This window comes from Balaenoptera borealis, assembly GCF_965194805.1.
Source record: "Balaenoptera borealis genome assembly, chromosome: 1".
Taxonomy (NCBI): Eukaryota; Metazoa; Chordata; class Mammalia; order Artiodactyla; family Balaenopteridae; genus Balaenoptera; species Balaenoptera borealis.
This window is the reverse complement of record NC_138860.1, coordinates 108142632-108167146: the sequence shown is the minus strand read 5'-3', so window position 1 is coordinate 108167146 and position 24515 is coordinate 108142632. Positions and strand designations below refer to the sequence as shown.

Sequence of the window (24515 nt, the reverse complement as noted above, 5' to 3'; positions counted from 1 at the left end):
AATCATAAGTATATATAAGTAAGCAATTTACTATAAAATTATTACAAAGAAATACCATCTTAATAAGTAATGAGTATCATACATGGTTTCAATTTGGCAAAATGCTATGCTGACTGTGAGACTCTGAGAAGTCACACTATAAACAGTGGTGAACTTTTGACTATGGTCATTATTTAGAAAATCTGTTTTTTAATAAAAGCAGCTGAGAATCTGTCAGACACACAATTATTGGGTTGAAATTGACCTAAATAAGTCCACATGTTCAAAATCCTTCCAGAAAAAAAAAAAATCCTTAAACCACCTAAAATAAATATCTATCTTTTAAAAAAAATATTAACAATTCATATTATAAGAAAATCCTCCTTATAGTTAAATCCACAGTGCTTAGAATTTAATGTCTTTTATTCTCTCAATGTGAGAATAAATGATACAACAAATGTATAGTGCCTGGATATGGTAGGTACTCTATAGGTGATGAAATCCTTCTTTAATGCATTTAGAATACTTTTCAGGTTTCCTGTATTATGACAAGTTACAGTATTAACTTCCTGCAAGCTAATATAAATGAATAATCAACTAGTTGATTACAGTACCTGAAATTTTCTTTATAAAATGTGGATATGGCAGTCTGTGATCTCAGGTTCACATTAGAACATATGTTGCACAAGTACAAGATTTAACCAGGAGATAGTAACATTGTAAACATTATTCCAAATTTGAAGAAAATGGCTTTTTAATATTTATAGCTATCACTGATTTTTAAAAATTGGGAATGCCCAGGTTTTATGAATTGAGACAATGGTAAATAACTAATTAACTAAATAAATAAAACTGAGCAATGCCTTTTCATTACCATGGAATCCCTTTACCTGTTCTCTTTTTCTTAACGATTTCTTTATGTTCTCTTTTTCCCAACATTTCTCAATTTTTTTTCCATTCAGCTTCTTACTGCCACATATAACTCTAACATATTAAAATTTTCCACAATTTCTTTTCTTTCTTTCCTTATATTCTTTTTTTTAAATCATAGATTACCTAAGATATATTAGAATACTAATGTGTTTGGATTACTGCAAGAAGGATTCCATTTGATCTCAATATCTATATTGACCTGTTTTCTTCAGTTTTATGTAGCCCAATTAGCAGCAGATGTTTTTTGTTTGTTTTTGAACATTTTATGTGTAGAATGTTTGTATTTTTCATAGTAGTTTTTCTTCTAATTGTGTTGGCACTTTTAGTGTATTTCTAGCCTTTTAATTGTACAGAAAAAAAAAATCCTCTAATGCTGCATCATGAGAGATAAAAGGGACACTTCTATCTTCGTGCTTCATAATTACAACCTGCAGTCAGGAATGGAAGTCATAGTGGCACAACTAGAGAGTTGTTTATCAGGGACATAAGATTAAGGAGTCTGAAAGAAGAATGCACCCATTAATTGTAGAGAAAAAAGTAAGGGGATCATTTTCTTAATTACATGGAAATGTAGGAAGAAAAAAATCTAGGAAAAAAGACTAAAAATTGCATTTCTGTAACAATTAGTAGAGAAAAGAAAACTTTAATCAATTTATTTTCACAGTTTCTACACAAATAGATTCAAAAAGAATTATCCACACCAAAATGATTCAATTACTTATTTTTTCAGTGAATTTAGTAACTATCTTTTTCCTGATTGAGTGAACCAACCAAATGTTGATAACTTCTAGTGGACGTTGACAGCGTATTGATGTCAGTCATGCCAACAGTTTTTTTTTAATAAATACTAAACTGAGACTATCCTTTGAATTTCTCATTAAATATGAAAGTTCATATTATTTCCTTGTTGTACTCTTGAAAAAACTCTTACAAACAGGGCCAAACATCTCTTAGAGAGGAAAAAAGGAATTTACCTCCTTGACTTTACCAAGAACTGTTACTCAAAATTTGCTGTTATTGTTGTTGTTTAATTCAGGGGAAAATGCTATATTAAGCAGTGAAAAAAGTAAGAGAACATGTGTTTTTTTAAAAAATATAGCTGCGATATAAATGAGAGTAATTGATCTGTAGCACATCAATCCAACTTCATAAGAAACCTTCTAAATTATATAATAATTAAAAACTATGTAACAGAACTGATTGTTGCTTAAAACAAAACAATCTTTTTAGGGAAAACTAGTAACAATAAAATCTGTTTTTAAATCCATAGAGTTTAAGTTGCTATTTAAATGATGATATAAAGGAAAATAAACTGACTTTTGATTATACATTTAATGTTAATTCAAGTGCCTCTTGATATCACCTTAAATTAATTTAAGCTATAAAATTGCCTGTTGACATCTGGTTTTATAAATCTCTTGTTAAGAAAGATTTGCATTATCTATCATTTAGTTCTAGTTTGTATTTAAACAATAAAACTTAGTGTTTGCAATATTATTGTCATTTCTACCTAAAACTTAGCTAGATTTAGCAATATACTTTACCCACTTATTTGCACAGTGGCTCCCTAATTTATACTTTATAAATTATTTATTTATAAATAAATAAATCTCTATGGATTTATTTATTAATGAAATATGTCCTTTAGTATTTCTTTCAAGTGACACACTTTGTGTGTCATTGTATGTCTTTAAACTTTTTTATTCTACCCTCTTTTGTAAATGTTAACTTTACTTTGAATGTTATTTCCTCAGCCTTTGAAGTTATTACTCCATTCTCTTCTAGCCTCTCCTAATGATGATGAGGTCTGTTATCAGTCTGATTGTTCCTTTGTAAATAAGGAACTTATTTCTCCTTTATCTCTATTTGATTCCAAGATTTTCTCTTTGTCCCTGATGTTCTGCAATTCATGACAAAAAGTGACTAAGTATAATTTGTTTTATTTTTTATCTAACTTTTTGATATGAGGACTCATTTCTGTCTTCAGTTCAAGATATTTTTCAGCCATCATTTCAACTATTTCCCCCTCCCTATGAACACTATTATTTCTTACTTGGATTATTATTAGACATATGTCAGAGCTTCTTGATTGCTTTTTTGTCTCCACGTCTTTTAAATTCTCTTTAATGTCTTTTTTTTTCTTTCCATCTCTCTCTTTGTGCAGCATTTTGCATGCTTCAATCTTCCTATTCACTCATTTTCTCTCCATCTATGTCTAGTCTACTTTATATACTTTTCAGTATTGTTTTATTCCAATGACTTTATTGTTTTATTTGATTGAAAACCTTTTTTGGTTTATACTCGTGGAAGCTGTGAACTCAGGATTCTATACTAAGTCTTGAATAAATAATGCCAAAATATTGAGGTAGTAATTCCAGAGAGGAAAATCCTATGATTAAGCTACAAGATGCATGCAAGAAAGGATGAATCATTATCTTAGTAGCCTTAGCATCTAGTAAACAGCCTGGCAAATTGTATATCTCAATAAGTGTTTACAGTATAGATTAAATATAAACCAACTAAGTGATAAACTTAGCAATAGTATATGCTAGCATTGATAGGTTGTCCTTTCTAATTGTCAGTGGTTCAAGTACAATGATTCTCAAACCAGAGATATTAAAAAAACACTTCAGGAGAACTTTAAAATGAAGATTTACAGGCCTCACCACAGAGTTTCTGATTCAGTAGGTTTGGAAAATGTCTAGAAGTCTGTATTTTCACATGTTTGATTTTGATTCTGGGAGTACAGAAAGTATTTAGAGAAATATTACCTGAGTGTAATCAGATTTAGAAATGATAGTAGAGGTAGGTAAACCAAAGATTCCTCTACATGATTTAGTCAGTAGAGAGGACAGTTGAAACTGACAGGAGAGAAGACCTTTGGAATAAAGCTGAATAACAGGAGAAAAATTTGAGAAAGGCTGATCCTGCCCTTATCAAGTATTATATCAAAGCTAGATCCTTTAAAAAATATGTAAATAATAAATGTTTGGTCATTTGCTCTAGTAAAAAGCAGCATTTTACAGCATACATTTTTTTAAGTCTTTACATGGTTTCCTTAGTTAAAACCATTTGAAAATCGGTAGAAAAGGTTAATATTGAGTCTTTTTTGCTTGTGGATTTATTTTTTTAAAGAAAGCTTTGCATTGAATTTTGTACAATCACAGAATGATAATGTAATGTAATTTAGCTTAATATCTATTTTGTGTTAGATGACAGTTTTATTAAGCAGAACCAATAATCATCTTTATTGAGTCATAACGACCCATTATAAATGGTCTCATTTTCCCTAATTTTAATTTTACCTCTTAGAGTATGCCTTTCTAGAATTGCTAAAATGGTTACACTTGGTTTCTTTCATAAATATAATTTTAACAATCACCATAGAAACATAAGTCATCTAGTAGTTAGTACCACTATTCTATATATTTGATACAAAACTATTTTAGTGTCTTGGTTTGTCAATTAAACTTTCAGACAAGCAAATTTCAGGAAATTAAATTACCATCCTTTATGTGTTGGAGGCTTAAACTGAGATGAATAGTCTTTTCCTTCTAGGATGCCACCTTTCAGACCCCTGTATGTATTAGGGTAGGGATTAGCAATCAGATTAGACAAAAGTGGGACTTGTCCCCAGCAGCCTCTAGAATAACTGGATTCACAATCGCCTCTTTAAAAATATCAACAAGCTAGGGTGGTTTTATGTTTATCAGGTATTTTAGCTTAAAGTGAAAAAATTTAGACAACAATCAGATTATTTTTTGTCCCAACAGTTGCACTGTTAGATGAGGGGAGAGAATGAAGTTATTTAGGTCATAGATACTTCAGAGCAGAGAGGACATAAGAAGTTCTCCAATTTTAAGGTTGTTTCATATAATATTAAATATCTATTCAATGTCATATAGTTTACAGAGTATTCTCACTTGCTTCCTTTCATATAGGCCCACACCTTTTCTTCCAGAGGAACATCATTATTATTCTAAATTTACACTGAGGGGACTAAGTGTCAGAGAAATTAACTCACAACCAAGACGGTTACCTAGTTCGAGTGGAGGCAAAGCTTATGCTCTTTTTCCACAACATCAGAGTCTTGACAGTCAGAGCACATCCCAAAGGCTCTGGATGCCTGGGAACAGAGGCAAAAGGTCAAAGAAGTTCAAAAAATGGAGGGTGAAGGTCACCTCAACTACAAACTTTACCAGCTTTATATTATTGTCCTGGGACCAGCATGCAACAATTGCTTAGAATTCAAGGAAAGTCAACTCCTTTCAGCTTCTGTCATGGGCACTATAGGTGGCTCCTGTTGCTTTTGAGTAATAATTCTATTTCATCTATACATGATTAAATATAACTTTCTTCTATAAAATTTGTGCCTAGGTGAACTAAAGATGTATTTCCAAGAATTCAAGGGTACTATGAAGAAAGATCCATCCATGGATGCAAATATGAATTAACCTATGATGCCATTATGTAATTTGATATTTTACTTTATATTATATATTTATTTATTCAATAAGTAAATAGTGAATGCCAGAACTGCGTTATACACTGGGATCATAGAGAAAAAAGACACAGTCTCTGACCTTATAAAGCTCATACTCTGGTTACGGAGAAAGGCATTGACAATACAACATGGTAAGTAATATAGTAGAATTCATAGGAGGTCCTGGGAATGCAGAGGGACAACCTTTAAACCAACCTTCCAATTGTTTTTGAAATTATTGTTTTGCTGTGATTCACTTACATACATGCATATCAATTATTTGAAAGTTTGCACGTATGTGTATATACATATAGTATGTAGCTTTACTCTTTCTCAGTTGCTACCTACCTAATCTGTAAATAAAATAATGTTCCCGAGTTTGTTCAAATGGAAAAAATTCATGGAGAATGGTAAATTAGAATTGCTTTGATTGCACTTGGAGCATGTGGTTAATACAATGAATACTGGGCTATCTATTTTTATAGGGGTCTTGATAAGCCATGCTGATAGTAGCATTTTAAAAAGTCTTGGGTAAATTAACAAAAGAAATGCTTTTATTTTTAGCCTAACAGATGTTTAGTTTCTGGTTTATAACCATCTCTTAAAACATTAGAATCACTGGAATGCTGCAACTACCCAGGAATTCTGCCAGTCTAGCAAAGTCTTTAAGATAAATCTAGAATAACTGAGAAAATAAGATATCTCTGTCAATATGTCCCATATCTATAAAACTCTTGGTCACAAATTATGGTTCTCTGAAAATCCATGTTCTCCACTTGGGTTTTTAGGTCAATAGTTATATCCATTTGTTAGTATAAATAATACAAATTATCTGAATTCTATCAAGTTTTTTGGTTATATTTATATTATTTTTATTTTAAATAAAAATGATCATGGTATTTGGAGTAAGTCTTTCTGGCCAAATTCTGAAGCTTTCACTATCTTTGGCTCTAGACAAGTTTTTTACTCCAAGATTTAGTTTCTTACCTTGAAAATGAAGATGATTCTTACCACATAGTTCTATTGTCAGGATCAAGCACAATATATTATATAAGGAACGTGTATAGCACAAGGCATAGGGTAGCTTCTGGGTCAGTGATAGTTTTTATTTTTGCTTGGCTATGATAGTTTTTATTTTTGCTTGGCTATAAAACCTGTGCTGGATAATACTTTAACATTTAAACACACCTTCTTACAACATTCTGATGGTGGCATTTAGTCAAAAAATGTAATGATTCCTATTCATTTATTTTGTGGGGACATCAAACTCACCTGTCAGTGATTGGCCTGGCCCATATGATCCGACCACTCAAAATATTACTTGGGTTGTGTTTCCCCACCAAAAAAGGGTGAGACATACAAAGTATTTTCCTTTTATTTTCTCATAGTTGTAGCGTTAAGTGATGCCTGACATTCTATTTTGAATGCACAGGCTGAAGGCTTTACAATAAAAAGGAACTGGGGATGCTTTTTGAAATTCATCAGGGTATAATGACACCAGTTTATTTTTAAAACTGGATTAAATGTAGTTGTATTATTTGACACCATATGGATATTCGAGCTTAGTTGGTCAGAACTTGGTACTAGTATGTCAGGTTAGGGTATTCAGTCTCCCTCATGTACTAATTACAATCTGATTGATTTTTCACTCACCGGATTTTTGTTTTGTTTTGTTCTAGGCTCTCCGACTGCAGCTGTAACTTCAACTTGCCAATGTACACCATTGCTCACAAGAGGACCAGATGAGAGAGTGTGAATGAATTTATTGCCAACCCTTTCCTACTCCCCAAACAAAACAATTTTGTAGATTTGTTATTGATGGGTCATAGCACCATCTTCATATACAAATGACAACATTTCATATGGCATTATTTTCAGTATAAATGATAACAGAGATCATGGGGAGACTGTACAAATTATCTTGGGCTATTGTCTTATTTATAAAGTACAGTTATGTTTTCCACTGATTTACATTCTGACATCTTAGCTGATTATGTTATTTGCTTCTTTTATGCTCGTCCTCCCCTTAGATCTGGCATAACTATACTTTTCTTTACTATTCTTTCCCTTGTTAGATTGTGTATTGTCTCTGAGCGGCAAAATACGTTTTTTATTATTATTATGAGAATGCTAAGTATTTACCTAATTACCCTTCAGAGAACACTGGAAGAAAATGCAGTTGAACAAATGGATGAATACTGGAAACGGATTACTGAATACTTATATTATTTCTGGAAGTCAGCAGCTGTTTTCTCTTACTTTCAAATAGTTTTATTCTAGGTTTCTTTTTTTTTTTCATGACAGTTTTTCAAGCTTATAGCTGGTAATTTTTTCTTCCTGTTTGAAAAAATATTCCAGGAGCGTGCAAGTACTCAGATAAATATTTTCTATTAAATATTCATGAATTTCAGAACTGATTAATACATTTGTTCATTTTTAGAATGAAAAATAATATAGTATTTATTTTTATATCATGGCTTTCAGTTCACATATAAGTTCAAAGAATTTCAAATTAAATTTTATGCCAATCCAAAAATTGAATTACTGATATAAGTAAAAGGGCATAAGCCCAATATAAATAGTCAGACAGAGAAGAATCTCATTAATTTATTTTAGGCCGTCAATCAGTCATCCATCATACAATATCGAGAGCATAACTTTGTGCCAGGGATTTCTGTAGATACCAAGTTGAAAAGACATAGTACGACTCCTCCAAAATTACATACTCTATTAAGAAAGGTAGATGATGTGGATGTGAAAACAAATTAACATCAATACAGGGCAGTCAGATCTATCATAGAAATACGTAGAGTCACTGAGAGACTACCTAGCCCAATGGATAATCCAATCTGGCAGACCAAGTATGCTATTTCTGTTTCAATTTGGAATGCATTCTGATTGTGGCCAAGCAAGTTTGTTTTATTAACTTTTGTGCTGGATTGGCTAATCTTTAAATTGCTTTAATTGCTTACATACATATTATTTAGGAGTAGGACAAATGATAGAATATGATGAATGATAGGATAAAGGGTCATGTGAGATTAAACATCAGTAAAAAATAATTCAAATAGTGGAATTCATTCCTGAAATGGAGAAGTGACTGCAAAATTAGGAACATGTTTGTGGAAATTCAATAGCATAGCTTGGCACTGACAATCTGATTCACGGCTCTCTTACTATCTATTCACATTTTTCCTTTAGGGGAAATTTGACAATGATGTCTCGCAAATGTGTTGCCACTTTCAAAGCATCTTGCTAGCATTTTAGCAAGGGGAAAGCAGTTCTGGCATTTTAAATAAATGTTCTCCAAATCTTCCCTGCCAGACATCTCATTAAGTAGGAAGCCTCAATAGAGTAATATGGAAAAGCAATTTTAAATAGAAGTTTGATCCAAAACATGGTGATTTTTGTAAATAATATTCTGGGAAGTCTTCTGTGCTTTTTATGGATTTAATTTTACTGTTGGAGTTGTATGCCTCTCGCTGTTGATTATGACCAGAAATATCACCCTGCCACCCACCACTCCTTTTCAAGGAGAATGGATTGTAAATAAATATATGAAACCATTCCATAATTTACAGAAGACTATTCAAGAAATGACAGTTTCTGAAAGGATCGTTTATTCAATATGTTCCCGCATAAATATTCTCTAAGATGTTAAATGCATCCCCTTCTTTAATATGATGATACTTTTTAATAATATCATTATAGCCCTTCTTTTAAATACTATATTATGAAAATTGTCTCTGCCTCATTGTGATTCTCTTGCTAAAAGTGGACCCCTGAAAGCAGGGTTTGTGTCATATGCACTGTATACACCTTTATATCTCCAACCTGACCACAAACATATAAGTACTTGATTAATATTTTTGAAGCAATGACTACTAGCATGACTTATCAATGTTAGGTACTTGCTGATATCTATTTCTTTTATATATGACTTTCAATGTGATTGATTATCTTAGTCTAATATTCTTGTTTGCTGAAATTGGATGGAAACAATCCTGTGCCATTCTATCTGGATTGCCTTCATTCCAGTGCATGTTCTCATCCTCTCTTGGTTGGATCACAGAAATAACCTTCTTACCACTTACTTGACATAAGTCAAATGTCCCCACCCACTCTATGTCTGACTTCACTCCCAAAGTGATATTTCCAACATTCAAATCTGATTATGTCACAGTCATGCTCAGAACTCTTCAAAGCCTGCCTTTCACTCCACAATGAATCAAGATTCCAGGGTTATTTTACCTGGAAATACTTAGTTCTAGGAGTATATGAAAAATCCTGTCTTTTCACTTTTCTCCCTGAAGTGCTCCACTTATGATGTTCATTAAATATTGGTGAATAAACCCTGCAGAAATGAATAAATATAGATGTCTATTGTAGCCTACTTATGCCAAAATTTGGGCAGGCAAGTTTGTTCATGGAAGTTTTTTAATAGAGATGTTTGAAAATGCAGATGGGTGCTTTAGGAAAGCATTTCACACACTGGGCCTGTTGATAAAAATCATCCAAGGTGGAGGTGTGGGTGTGTGTGTGTGTTTTGCTTTTTTTTTTAGTTTTTATTTTATATTGGAGTATAGTTGATTTACAATGTTGTGTTAGTTTCAGGTGTACAGCATAGTGATTCAGTTATACATACACATATATCTATTCTTATTCATATTCTTTTCCCATATAGGTTATTACAGGATATTGAGTAGAGTTCCCTGTGCTATACAGTAGGTCCTTGTTGATTATCTATTTTATATATAGTAGTGTGTATATGTAAATCCCATATTCCCTGGAGGGATAAATGAGGTGTATCTTTAGAATGAAGATTTCTGGAATTAGAACTTGCTAAGGAAAACTTGAGAATCTTTAATTTTTTTTTTTAATAATTGCTCTAATCGATTCTCCTGTCCAGGCAGGTTTGGGAAAGATCCCTTGGAGTTATAGTTAATATCTGGAGACTAGATGCCTGCTCAGTGTGGAAAGCTGGGATATGTGACCCTAAAGTCATTCCCTTCCATGAATTTTGAGGAACTGGGATTCTATGGAGGTCACAGTTTACACATGTGTAGATGCAGATAATTGACTTGAGATTTACCTGAATGCAGATAGGAGGAGTTTGGGAACAAATGACTGGGTCCAGGGTCACCAGATCTGGAGAGTTATGACCAATTGTCAAGGATTCTAAGGGAAATCATTCTCTAGCCCCACATTTGTTTATTAATTTAACAACTATTTGTTGAACACCTATTATGTGCCAGGTATAGTTTTAGGTGTTGGGATATAGCAATAACTTACATAATCTCAGCATTCTTCCAGGCGATCTGTCCCAACTCACCATGCTTGACTCTAGAACTCTCCAGTTAAGAGTAATTTTCATAGCCACTTGGCTCTTATGCAAACTGAAAACAATCTTCCCCAAAGAGCCATCATTATCCTTGTTAAAAATAAGTGTCGAGGGTTTTTGGTCTGACTGAAAACTCTGAAAGTATAACAGTTGGATCCAGGTTATCAGGCACAACTTCTCACCCTATGAAACCTGTTTATATCTTACATGAACTCTTATGAAGAGTTCATTCTAGGCCTAGCCCCGAATCTCTGACTATTAAATGCCCTATCATTTTAGGTGAAAATACATTGTATTTCTTATTTTTATCTTTTGAACCTGGCATTTTTCTGCTCACATTGATAATCCTATAAATATTTCAAGCTGTAGAGGCAGGATGGTGAAGTGTGGAGAATTGTTCTTACCTCACAAGCTGTGAAATTAAATGAGTTATAAAATAGAGTGTTATATTGACTAGCATTTAACATCTATACATTAAAATTACTGTGTTGGGCTTCCCTGGTGGCACAGTGGTTGAGAATCTGCCTGCCAATGCAGGGGACACGGGTTCGAGCCCTGTTCTGGGAAGATCCCACATGCCACGGGGCAACAGGGCCCGTGAGCCACAACTACTGAGCCTGCGCGTCTGGAGCCTGTGCTCCGCAACAAGAGAGGCCGCGATAGTGAGAGGCCCGCGCACCGCGATGAAGAGTGGTCCCCGCTTGCCGCAACTAGAGAAAGCCCTTGCACAGAAACAAAGACCCAACACATGCAAAAAAAAAAAAAAAAAAAAAATTACTGTGTTCATTTGTCTGCATTTTACAGGATGTTAAACTGAAATTTGAGGTGGCTACAATGACTTGTAAATATTTATTTATGATAACAAAAGTGTCTTCAAACATTGTCAACTTTTTAGTACACCTAATGTTTCTGTGAAGTATGGTGAGTTAAAATGATGGCCTTGAGACAATGTTTTCTACTCTATTTTTAAAATCCTGTGCGGTAGTCAAGGCTTATGATTCTTGGTATTTCATTTCTCTGTGGTAACATTAAAATTAAATTACTACATTTTTACAAGGAAATTATTCTAAAGGCGAAGTCTACTAAATTAAATCTAAAGACAATAAAAGACCATACTGAAATAAAAATAGAACTGCAAATACAAAAACTAAAAACAAAATAGTAAGCATGGGGGTTTTTCGTTTTGATTTTTAATCAACAGTTTTATAGATGTGGATGCTTCGGAAAATGGAAGAATTTTCAACAAGAGCCAAGAATGTCATGGTAATTTCTGTGAGTGTATTTCCAAAGACCAGAAGAAATATATTGGCCACTAAATGGGAATTATATAGACTCTTACATAGATAATACACCCACCGAAAAGCAAAAGAACTACCTTACTTTTGGAATTTCCCTAAAATTCCACTTGTAGTTGCAAAAATAAAACGAGAAAATGATGTTTATTAGCAGTGGTCTTAAAGTCTATGGAATGGTGCACTTGACTTATGAAAGTAGAAAGCCAGGATATCAAAATAAATATCCTTTTTGTTTTGTTTATTAGAGGGAGAGGGAGTTTTACTAATTACTATGCTGTAAATATAAGAAAGTTAAAGCATTTAATAGTTTCCTTTACTGTTCACGTTTTTCTGGGATGTTTTGAAGATGACTGCATCAAACACAAACTATTTTAAAAACTAGTAGATTAAAAAGAGAAGTTACCTCTTTTCCTTCCAGGGGTTTTATGAGCCCACATTTAAGTATTTATCATTGAAATTAGGATAATTCCCAACACTACCACCGACATCAACATCTACCATGTATATTGTACAACAGGGTTTCTTAAATTCTTCCACATCATAGCACTCATTGAAAGTAGCATTTGTATAGCACACTGGGGTGAAAAAAACCAAAAAGAAGGCTTCTTCCTGCAGAGTCTGAAAGCTGGGGAAGGTCTGGGCCCCAGGCCCAACCCAGAAGCCCTGAGGGCTGCAGGCATCACTACTGTGGCACACTCATAGTCCGTTTGCATACATCAGGGTGTATTGGCATACCTGTTGGGGAGCTCTGTGTTTGCTTTTAAAGAGATGGTAACACTAAAAAGACTACGTGTTCCTTTTTTCTTTTTTTCAGTTTCCTTGAGCCAAAATTTTAGCAGGAAATATTTCTGTATTTTATATCTCAGCTTTCTATTGGAATAGATTGCTTCCAATGTCCCCAATGATGAAGATGATGAGAAGTAAGTACTTGAGTTTTGTCTCAAATAAATGCAATTAGCATAAGCGAATCTGTTTGTAGTGACTCAGGTTTTTCTTTTTTCCTGAAATTTTCAATAAAAAATTGGGGGTTCAAAGTAGCAAATTGGATTGCTTAGCAATTTTTTTCTAAGGTAATTATTAATGGTTTGGAAGAAAAGAGTAAGGTGGCATATCCATGTAACTTGATTTACTTTATTTTAAATATCTTTTATTTTTCTAGTTTAAGATATAATGTTTTTCATCTAACTCGTGTATAACAATGACAATCTCTAAAACAGAATTAAGCATACCAGCCAGTTTAACTTCAGAAAGAAATGTCTTGGGCTTCCCTGGTGGCGCAGTGGTTGAGAATCTGCCTGCTAATGCAGGGGACACGGGTTCGAGCCCTGGTCTGGGAAGATCCCACATGCCGCGAAGCAACTAATCCCGTGTGCCACAACTACTGAGCCTGCGCGTCTGGAGCCTGTGCTCCGCAACAAGAGAGGCTGCAACAGTGAGAGGCCCGCGCACCGCGATGAAGAGTGGCCCCCGCTTGCCGCAACTAGAGAAAGCCCTCGCACAGAAACGAAGACCCAACACAGCCAAAAATAGAAAATAAATAAATAAATAAATAAAGTGAAATTCTTTAAAAAAAAAAAAAAAAAAAGTACTTGTTCCCTTCATTCTTAAAAAAAAAAAAAAAAAAAAGAAATGTCTTTAAAGCAATTAGAGAGGTGAGAGTGGGGGTTGGGGGGAGAGGATTGATTTATCAATTTCCCTCAGTGTGTTCAAAATTTAACAATTTTTCCTGTCTAGAAACTGTTATATGTAGCTTTAATCTCTTCTACTACAATGCAACTTCATTTTCTCTTTTTATGTCTTGGAAGGCAGAGGGCCCCAAGAGTGTAAGAGAAGTTAAAGAATAACCAGCTCTACAACTGTGATTGGGTAGCGTTGCCACAACTATAAAATGAAAGCTATTCCACTTGTTCTATAGCCCTTAAACTTTGGAAATAATGTCCAATAGTGGAAAATTAAAAAAAAAAAAGTCTTTCTTGTTGTCCAAAGGAAAAGAATCATGTCTGTACACATGATAAAGTCAATTGTATTTATTTCAAAAGCTTTTAAAAGCACAAGTGAAGTCTAAAAGAAGTTGTATGTCACCATGAAGATGTCAGTAACCTGTGACACTTAAGCAATTGATTCCTATGTTCATTCTGCTTTATTAATAATCTTTTGTATATTTCCCAACACATTAACCTGCTCGTACTTCCATAATAATCTCTTCAATTTTGAAAGTAGTCTCATTGCAACATGTACTCATGAGGACTAGTCTCATCTGTTGGAGACTGAGATCATATACCAGGAATACCCTTTGAGCGTTTATGACCTTAAAACCAGTGTAAAATTGGATCACAATTACAGAAAAATACCCAGTCTGCAACTATTTGTCTCAGACATCTTAATGGCAGCTCTTGTACTTGAAATGACTTAAGAAGACTATTCAACATCAAATCTCTTCTAAGGAACTTATTGAAGTACATTTGAACTTTATCACACTCCTAGAAAGTTTTGGAGAAACTGTTGGTTTCAACATATATGTCCCTTGATTGTGCCTTTTGTATTGTGCTTCAAATGGATAAACAATGGGATTTTTCCCATTTTTAAAGGGCACGATGGATCCATTTCCTCAACATTTTGAAATGCAGAGGACATGAAACTATATACCAACTATCCCTAACATATTTATAACATTTCTGATGATCTTCAATAATTGTACATATAATGTATTAAATTTACACAGTATATCAACTATTTATTAGAGTTTTATTACAAACATTGAATTGACACACAGTAAAAATGTCTCAAAATTATTAAACACATAGGTAGTACACACTATTGTTATTCTATAGCATTTAGAGAAACAAATAAGGTGAGTTGGTGCTATCTCACATATTATCTAGAAATTGTTACTCTCATATTTTTCCAAATTGATAATTAATTAAATCCTGGGCACCAATAGATTGCGGGGGGCGGGGGGGTGGTGTCTTTCTGTTCATGTGTAACTTCTGAAGTTCTGGTTAGAGAAACACATTCCAGATGCCCACACAAAAAAACTTTCACTCATGAATAAATTTATATGATGGTTAAATTTATTTCCAGAACATTTAAACTAATGTTTCCTATTAAGCCATTTTACAATTTTGAATTGATATAAATTATGCCATTTCTGAGTTATGATTCTTCTGTAACAGTTTTTTACCAAGTACTAACTGAACATATTTCCTAACTGTCAAATGAACTTTGCTATTTTTTGTAGATTCTTGATTTGAACTATCAGCTAATTACAATACTACCTTTTCTATGAACTTGGTAGGTCTAAGGTTTTCTCTATTCAGTAACCAATTTGAATGAATTTATTTTGGCAACATATAGAATTAGTCTAAATGATCTTTTGTTAAGGTGAGTTCAGTTTAGATAATAAAATTTAATTTCAGAAATGTAGCTCCATTCACCATTTTATTAACTGATGCCAGTAGCTGAATATATGGACTAATAAGTGAAATGTTATTCATGAGAAAGTAGAAAAGTCAAAATAATTTCCTGATTTTTTAAATCTGATTATTAGTGATACTGTTATATGCTTTTACCAGTTCCTATAGTTAAAACTGTATAAAGCAAAGTAGAGTTACAGATGAAGCTTTGTGTTTTTAAAGACAATCACATGAGGTTCTTTCCAAATCATTCACCAGCTACTTAGAAAACTGCTATTTTGAATGATATCATTTTGCAAAGATAATTATCACTAAATTATTACTACAGCATAAATGGATAGGTTGTCTCTGCTTATCTACCAAAGAATCTCCTTCATCTATAAATTTAGGAGTACATTTTAATATGAAGTCCATATTTTAAAGACACGAAGACAAAAGGGGTGCATCCTGGTCTATGGATTTGGGAAGTTCTTTTCTTTCTACCCCAAAAGAGGCTATTTGTTTGGAGGTCAAGTCCAATGCATGTGCAGTGTAAAATTCCAGATTTGTCTGGCCCTGAGCTTCACCTGGAAGTCTAGTTACACGTTTATTAGTGAGAAATTCTAGCCAGGCTAGATCACTTGTGGGACCCCACCATCTGCTGTGAGCCTATATCTTAATGCAGTCTGGCCCTCCTCTTTAGATGATGGAGGATACACTTTTAAACAACACGTGATACCACTTCCGCTATCAATTTAGCAACATTTTACTGAAATTGGAACTTACAAACAATATAAGGACAGTGGGATCAACATTTTAAAACATGGATAGTGGGAATGAATTGATAATTCTAAAAATCAATTTGGCAAAAATGCATCAGGAACCTTAAAATATTTGTATCATTTTAGGTAGTAAATTCTATTTCTGGGGATCTGTCATACGGAAAAACTAGAATACTGACTAAAAGTTGTATTGAAAGGTTTTTATGACAGTGACATTTGTAATATAGGAATAATTTAAACATCCAACACGATGTTACTGGGTAAATAAATTATAATACACTCTGAGGAAAAGAGATTACAAATAATTAAACTTGTTCATAAGATTGTTCATAATATGGGAAATGCTTTAGAATAAATAAAAAATGACAATTGAAAAACAAACTTTAAGAAAGGATTACATAAATTCATGAGGAATTGTATCTGCATGTATGTGCATAACTATATTTTGTACCTATTTCTGCATTTTTCTAACTATATTTAAAATGCATAATGAAATGTCCTTAAGGAGATAATGAAATGTCCTTTGTGTTCTTTTAAATTTCTTTACACTTTTACACATTTTCAAAATTGCATAAAATTAGATATTATAGTTATAATCACAAGAATCTTATTTTAAAAAATAGACTCAGCCCCTAATAATGGAGAAAGAGTGCCCTTCATCAGCTGATGTGTCTGTCTGACAGCACAAAAATACACTATCAGACAGTCCCCATATACTAAAACATTCCATCACTTACTCATGGATGACAAATTCGGATATATTTGATAACTTGGTTTGTATATTTATTACTAATAATTGAGGCACTTGGCTTCATGTATAGTAAAATTTCCAATACTTCCCCTTTTCAAGTGTAAGACAACAAGGGTGAGTTGAGAGTTTTTCTAAAATCCCAAAGAAGTTGCGAAAATAATAACTGAGAAATAATTTAAAAATCATACAGAACAAGACCTTTTCAACTCACGAAATATACTATAAAATTAATTATTTCCTGAGGAGATTATTTCAATGTATACTTTAAGTGCCTTTTTATAAACAATATTGACTGGAAGACTTGAGTCTGAAATGTTTGGAAACTAATAGGAGTTTATTAATTTCATTTAGGGTATTTAAAGCCAAGTCTTAGAGTTGTTAAAGGACCTTTGCCATGGTACTAATGATTACTGTGTTTTGTTATATTGCCACCAAGCTAGTAACTACAGATATGGAAGAATGGTCTTAGGGCAAGAATAAATTGGAAATAGACACAATAGCTCAATTTTGTCCTGGTAACAGAGGTCTGAGGAAGAACAATGTTGCTATGAGATGATTTTTGTTCATGGTAAACACCACAGCTAACACCTTTATTTCAGCATTTTTTCACTGAATAAATACAGGCAGGGAAAATGTTTACGAATGGACTGCATTAAGTTAACGTGTATGAAATTTACTTGGCACCAGGCACGCTGTGGCACAGCATTCTGTTCACAATAGGAACAAGTTGAAAAGAAAGTAGAATGAATGAATAAATGATAGGCATTTAATGAACCCTGATTTCCTTCTCCTTCATCACTGTTTCTTCCTTAATTGATAGGTGAGTCAAAAATTCAGGTCTGCAGTGTGGCCTGGAAGATTTCATGCTAAAAACAATACAAAACAAACAAACACAAATATATTTATCAGTGTACAACCCAATGGTATTAAATTTATTTTGATTAACATAATTTTTTAAATCTCCAGAGTAAATTCAAATAGTAGGCAAAATGCCATGGTTTTTAGTTAAAATCTCAGGAAAGTGGACATTTTTATATGTGCCTATTAATAACCCTATATGTTTTCATGAGTAAAATAAAATTACTAATAGACCCCTACAGTTACACTGCTGAGAGCTGCATATCAGGATGAATTTGCATGAAGAATGTAAATTTCATTTTTTGTCATAGTGATCTGACTTTCATCACATGTGGCTATTACATTTTTAATGGATGCTTAGCAACTGAATCTATAGCTTTTGTTTGGTAATGTATATTTTAGGGAAAAAAATCACATTCAACAGGAGTTAGAAAAAATTCTGGTTTTTATATTGATTGATTGATGCACATTAATTGTTTACCAGAATATTTAAACATCCCCCAAGCTCATCTTCTGAATAAATCATTTGCAAACTCATAGGCAAATAAAGCATAATTGATGGGAGTAGCATTCAACAAACGCCTTGTGATTTGAATGTTATGTGTATTTTATATATGTGGTTTTATGGATAGCAGAAACTGAATAATATATTTATCTTTGGGTAGAATTTTCACCAGTAAGCTAAATAAGAAACTAAAATTTGATATCTCTGCTTGGGGTAATTTGAAACTGAAGTTGCATTTGTTTGAAAATAATTTTAAAGTTTTGAACTACCCAGTAATACTAAATACAAGTTTTATTGAAAACTACAAATGCAAAGCAATTGAAACATTGATCACTGGGAAAAAAAAAAAAAAAAGGAGTCGGGGTAAAGGAAGGAAATGAGAAATGGTTTTATTTCTCAGTAAACTTGTCATTGCTGATTAAAGAAAGATATGAGATTTCATTGTATGCTACAAAGGAGGATGACATCAAAGTGTCCTGTTGGTAGCAAACTAGCTATGTAAACCAAAAAATAGAGCTGCATTAAAAATACAATACGTCGAAACAGTAATTTTTCAATGCTGGGTAAATACTGTGGACATTTTAAATTCAAAGATAAGCGGAATCAGCAGATAGTGACAGAGTTAAATTTGCTAAAAATCAATAGAAGAGCAGTAAAATGCAATTTTCTTAAACCAGGCTGTAACTTCAAGTGAGCTGAACCATTCCTGATTCAACTGAGAGATTTTTAAATAGGACTTAAGAAAAGTGGATTTAATATTGTTTCATTTTATTAGTGCTTGAGCAACATAAATGTGAAACGCTTTGAAGTAATCTACATTATATTTTTATTAGCTTCAGAGTTTCTATATACATATTTTATGTTCTTTTCAGAAGCTTAAATAGTATTACATTCTAATTATTATTTGCAGATGGTATTTGTTTTTCTCCTCATGACCAGTCAGAAATCAGTACTCTGAGTTTATGAAAAAGAATCATTTCATGTTGAGTAGCAGTTACTCAGTATGCATTCTAGCTCTTCCTCTCAGAGGGAAAGATTTAAATAATGTATGGCGGGTTCCTTTGTAATGAGGCGCTCCTTTTTTATGTTTTGTTGCGATTTTGTCACTTTAGAGGAAATGTCGTTAGTTAAAGGGTCACAAATCATATCAAGGATTTCATCGATGCCATATAATTGAGCTATATATCTTTTAATGGGTGGATGAATGTCATTCAAGGCTCTTGGGCATTTAATTCAAATACTAAATTTAAGAACCATGAGCATATTGATGAGTTAGGAAAAGATATAGAATTTTTTGCATGACACGAGACCTGGGTGAATATCATTTTTTTTCCCCTCTCTTTCTCATTAAAGATTGATCTAAAGATTTTTTTGAGGGAGACTTATTTGATAGATGTAGCCACTTTTTTGGTTCCCAGAGTGGCAATAAAAAAATCGGTCAATAAAACACCATTTCCCGTTTCTCTTGTGTCCGGTACTCCCTTCCTCTTCAAATGCAGCTGTTTTCTTAAGGATGCTTTCAAAAGTGAAGGCCATGGGGAAAAAAAAAAAAAAAAAAAAAAGACCGTTTCTGAAGAGCCAAGTAGCTTCTTAAAGCACTGAATCGAAGTGTTGCTTCTAAGCACTGTGTGGCTTCTAAGATAGGCTATCTTGAAATAATAAAAATAAAAATAACAAATCTCAGCAAATTTTATTTTAACAAAAGAGTAGCCTTCTTAAAGATAGCTTTCATTATTTTGTCATCTCTTTTCTTAAATGTTTCCTGCATGTGAAATCTCTTGTATCCTCTAGCACACATGACTTGTTAGGTATTGATATTTATTTTGTGCATTTATTTATTTATTTTTAACATCTTTATTGGAGTATAATTGCTTTACAATGGTGTGTTAGTTTCTGCTTTATAACAAAGTGAATCAGCTATACATATACATGTATCCCCATATCTCCTCCCTCTTGGGTCTCCCTCCCACCCTCCCTATCCCAGCCCTCTAGGTGGTCACAAAGCACCGAGCTGATCTCCCTGTGCTATGCGGCTGCTTCCCACTAGCTATCTACTTTACATTTGGTAGTGTATATGCACATTTATTTTTATTGCCTACACATTTTGCTATTATGCCATGTCAGGCCCTTTGTCAACTGACAGTATGTGTAGCCCTGCATTTGGGATACATGTCTAGGAGGCATAATAGGTAGCAGCAACATAAAACACAAAATCAGCAACATCCTATGCCAGAGAAAATCTTTTTTTTTTACAAAAGTTTTGTAATATTCTCTTAACTTAAAACACTAGCATGTTAATTGTACCTGTTTTCCAAAGAGCATGCCATTATTATTGACATGCTGCTAGCTTTACGGTCCCAGGATGCACGAATTATTAGTGTTGCTTGACATTTTTAAATCCCTAACTCTATAGCCTATAGCTATATTCCCGTTAGCTATTACAGGCTTTAAGAGGTCATGCCAGTTCTTGATCAGTGATTGCTCAGTATTTCAGAGGTGTCAGATTCTCTTGTTGTTAAAAAAAATCTTGGTTGTTACTTTTGGACTTTATAAAACATTGTCTAAATAAAATTGTAAAGCACTGTTATGTGTCTGATGCTTAGAGGACACCTATGCTGATTTTTGTAAAGAAACTACAATTACTTTTCTACCACTATTTTTTTAACACTAAAACAATACTATTCAAATGCAATTATTATTAGATTTCAGTGCCTTTCTCTCAAAGCATTCCAATGAAATATTAAAACAGCACTATATCATACATAACTGAATATGTCTGAATACTTATTATCCAAAAAGTCCATCTGATTAGAAAGAATAATGAAAATAGTTGAGTTACAGGAAGGTATAGCGTATTTATGAGTCTTTAATTTTCCAGGAACAGCATACTGATTCGTATCAGACTGAATGGCTATTTGCTTGTCATGGAAAGATACAAGCATTGGAAGCATGAAACACAAAAACAGAAATATCAAAGACATCTGATTTTTTTTTCAAAGAATTGTGATACCTTATTTTTGCATTCTCAGTTTATTTTTCATTGTGAGAAGATGTTAACTGACAAATTTTTTGAAATCTTTAGGCAAATCAATGCATTCTCAAATAATATGTCTGTGTTTGGGGGTTTTAATTATTAAAGAATTACAATGAAAATATATTTTGTTTCATTTTTTTCCTTTAATATACACTTACCCTCTCCTATCAGCAGGAAACATTTTAAATTAGGACACCTGTAATGAAACTCAGCACAATTAATTGCCTGTTAGTCTCTTACACTAGATCTATACTACTAGTTATGTTGCTAAATTGTGGGTTTGGAAACTTGCTTTATACAGGTTGACTCCCAGCTCATCAAAGGATGTATTCCAAAGTCCCAGTGAATTAGTTCCAGTGATCAGTTGAGAATTAGGAAACAGATTTTTCAGTGTTCTCCCACTGTCATATTTAATGGCTGATTTTAAGTCCTTGTCCCAACTCATCTCTCTGAAGCACTTCAATCTGTGGGACAATTCTCTATATCTTGAAATATTCTTTTCCTTTGGCTTCCATTCTTCTCCTTCTCTTCTCATCCTATCACTAACCAATCTTTCTCAATTTCCTTTCTGGGTCCCTTCCCTTTTCCCATTCCTTAGATTCTCCTTTTTGGTTCTCTTCTCATTTATCCAAAGAACATTTGTGAAGCAATTACTATGTGTACTATAGTGTGAAATCTCTGAGGTATTCAAAAGTGCATACAATAAAGGCACTATCCTGAAGACCTTGACCTTTAATAGTGAAGAAAGCGTGTAAACATATCTAACTGAATGATGTCAGTGCTTCTCTTCTCTGCATGTTCTGCCCAGGTAATCTCACTGATCCTCAAGACCTCAACTACAGTGTGTGCTGCCTATCCCTGACACTTAACCCGCAGCTGTATTTCCAGCTCCTTACTAGACCTCTCTCTTTGGATGTCCTCTAGACACTTAAAACTCAATGCGTCACAAATTAAATTTTTTTCTGAACCAATTATACTTTAACTTCCAGAAAAAAAAATCATAGTTCATCTACTTGATTCTTGGTCTTGAATGTTGCCACTTCTGTTAATACTTTCTCAGTCTTATAACCTAACCTCTAAATTATCCTTGACTAGTGCTTTCTATTTCCTTTCTTACACTGAATGTGTTTAAAAAAAAAAAAAATCTACTCATTTTCCTCGGAATGTAAGTCTACTTATTTTCTTTGGCTTCTGAATATCAATTCCTCACTGCCACTTTCTTATTTCAGTCCTACATCACCTCTCATCTGGATGAATGGCAATAATTTCATATCCTATTTCCCTACCATGTAGACTAGTGGAAATATACAGGGCTTTGGAATCTTTCAAAATGATTAAAAGCACAGCTGCACCACTGACTATATATGTGATCTTGGATAGTGAACTACTTACTCCAAGCTTCAGTTTCTCATGTATGACATGAAGTAATAATATGAACATTTCAAATTTGTTGAGAAAATTATTGTATAATATAATTCCTGGCATATATTAAACACGTACATATATTAGTTACCTTCTCACTTCAGTTTATCCCAGACAATACCATTAGAATGATCTTCCTTTAAAATTCTGATCATATTCTCCTATTGAAAATCTTCATTGAATTCCCATTGCTTAAAAATTACACTCACCTGGATATTTTAACTCCAGTCTACTTCTCTAACCTCATTTCCTGTCTCTCCACTCCTGGCTTCTATTGACTAAATTGTACCAACCTTCTCACCATTCACTGAGCTCTCCGATCCCTGCGAATACTCTATATCTACCCAGACTGTTCCTGCCCCCTCTTTGGAAAGGTCTTCTCCCACCTCTTCTCTTGATAAAACTCCTATTCATCTTCAAGACCCAGATCAAATGGCACATCTTCTGGAAGTCTACACTGACTCATCCAAGAAGAAATAGTCATTCTGCCTTTTGTACTTCAGCATCACTTTGCTCACAAACAATGTCATGTTAATTTCTTGTGACCTTTCCTATATGAGCTTCAGTTTGCTAAACAATAATAACAAGGAGAACAACAGTAATAACATTTATGGAATACTTCCTATATGTAAGGCACTGTACTGTGCCCTTTATGTTGCTTATCTCATCTGGACCTCACTGCAACACAGTGAGGTATCAATAGATGTTATTTCATCCCTAGCTTACTGATGAACAAACTGAGGCTTAAAAATTTGCAATTAGTCCTAGATGAACCACTTAGGTAGATCTAACTTCAGAATCCATGCTTTTAAACACATATAATTATTTATTTTAAACATCATATGTTGATTTGCAAACTCCTATAAGAATATGATAAAAGTAAGTTTTAAAATACCATTTGCAAATCCATTCCCATATCATGTAGCTCATGGATCTTCTGAGGATTTGGCATATGGAAATTTATTACTATCCTGCTTTCATCATCAAAACTTATGATCTTGGTCTTTCCTTCTTGCCTTTGTATAAGGCCAAAAGAGAGACATTGGCTACTTTGACAACCTTAAAGCGGACTCCAGGAATGTCACCAACAGCATGACCTCTGCGACCAAATCCAGCAACCAGAACTTCATCATTTTCCTCAATAAAATTCAAACAACCATCATTGGGTACAAAGGCGGTGATTTTTTTGCCATTCTTGATTAGTTGAACCCTGACACACTTCCTGATGGCAGAATTTGGCTGTTTGGCTTCAACCCCTACTTTTTCAAGCACAATTCCCTTGGCATGAGAAGCACCTCCAAAAGCGTTGGCCTTCAGGGCTGTGCCCAAATGGGCTTTCTTGTACTGTTTATCATGCCACTTTTGGTCTCGTCGGTGGCTACGGAGCTTCCTGGCAGTACGAAGACCGCGACACTTGCCCATCCTGCCAGCGCCACGGGCCTGAGCGAAAGAGAGAAGCAAGGCAGGAAGGAGCCACCCAGATCAAATTTTTAATTCTATAATCTGATGAACAAATATTATCAAACTTTTCGCTTTTAAGTAAAATCCACATTTAAAATGACAACCTACAGTTATCTCAATGATGTGGCTTCTAAGGAAATTGAGATCCTTTAGGTTTCCTGAAACAATGTTTGAAAAACACTGGGTCAAGGTAGTGACATGTTCAACTCCTCAGAAAATGTTTATTTCTCTTTGTGTTGGAGAGTGAGCTTGTTATGAACTGTACAAAATTTATCCTTG

General features: G+C 33.5%; 1 long non-coding RNA gene and 1 pseudogene across 5 annotated transcripts in view; one reads left to right on the top strand and one right to left on the bottom strand.

Moving 5' to 3' along the window:
* LOC309626360 overlaps window positions 1-23713 on the top strand; it is a 109890-nt gene extending 86177 nt beyond the window's left edge. Inside the window, exons 4-6 of one of the 4 annotated variants that reach the window (XR_014243132.1) lie at window positions 5290-5547; window positions 7075-12951; window positions 13249-23713. This is a non-coding gene — a long non-coding RNA (uncharacterized lncRNA). Of the gene's footprint in view, window positions 1-5289; window positions 5548-7074 lie in introns of all 4 variants that reach the window. The other 3 variants (XR_014243133.1, XR_014243134.1, XR_014243135.1) reach the window with 3 other exon arrangements.
* A 6-nt stretch (window positions 23714-23719) lies between these two features.
* On the bottom strand, window positions 23720-24246 carry LOC309626254 (small ribosomal subunit protein uS12 pseudogene; annotated as a pseudogene). Its single transcript has one exon. The product of its transcript is annotated as a small ribosomal subunit protein uS12 pseudogene (transcript).
* Window positions 24247-24515: the final 269 nt, after the last annotated feature.